Source organism: Euprymna scolopes, chromosome 27, assembly GCF_053919585.1.
Source record: "Euprymna scolopes isolate OS-2025 chromosome 27, ASM5391958v1, whole genome shotgun sequence".
NCBI lineage: Eukaryota > Metazoa > Mollusca > Cephalopoda > Sepiida > Sepiolidae > Euprymna > Euprymna scolopes.
Genome location: NC_136508.1, coordinates 69,545,576 through 69,546,317, shown reverse-complemented (window position 1 = coordinate 69,546,317; position 742 = coordinate 69,545,576).

Genomic DNA, 742 nt, shown 5'->3' with positions numbered 1-742 from the left:
ATATGTGTATAACTATATATATATGCATGTATATATATATATTTATGTATACATATATACGGATATATATATACGTGTATATATGTGTGTATATATATATATATATATATATATATATATATATATATATATATATATATATATATATATATATATATACTGCTCTTTCGTGATATATTTTATATTTCTCTTTTATACCAACGATTAACTCTTGATCAGTTTGTTGGCGAAAGTAGCCCCTAGGGTTTTACCGTGTATTATTTTCCAAGCGCTTGAGAGAGAGAGAGGGGATTGAGCTCCTTTAAGTAATAAAAACTGAAAATAAAAGGCACTTTCGATGAGACATACATGTCTAGAAGTTATACTTTTTTTCTAAACAAAACACAACAAATGAAATTAATACAAATACGATCTTTATTCTAAAAAGCATACTGTTATTAAGAGATATCATATATAAAATGATTAACCGTTGTGTTGTTGATTGTAAGCATCGTTAATTATATCGCATGATGAAATTTTATTCCAATAGCCAAATTGCAATCAGATCATATATATATATATATATATATATATATATTCCAAGCGCTAAAGAGAGAGAGAGAGAGAGAGAGAGAGAGAGAGGGAGGGAGAGGGAGAGAGAGAGCTCCTGTAAGTAATTAAAACTGAAAATAAAAGGCACTTTCGATGAGATATACATGTCTAGAAATTATTCTTTTTTTTTAATTAAGACACAACAAATGAA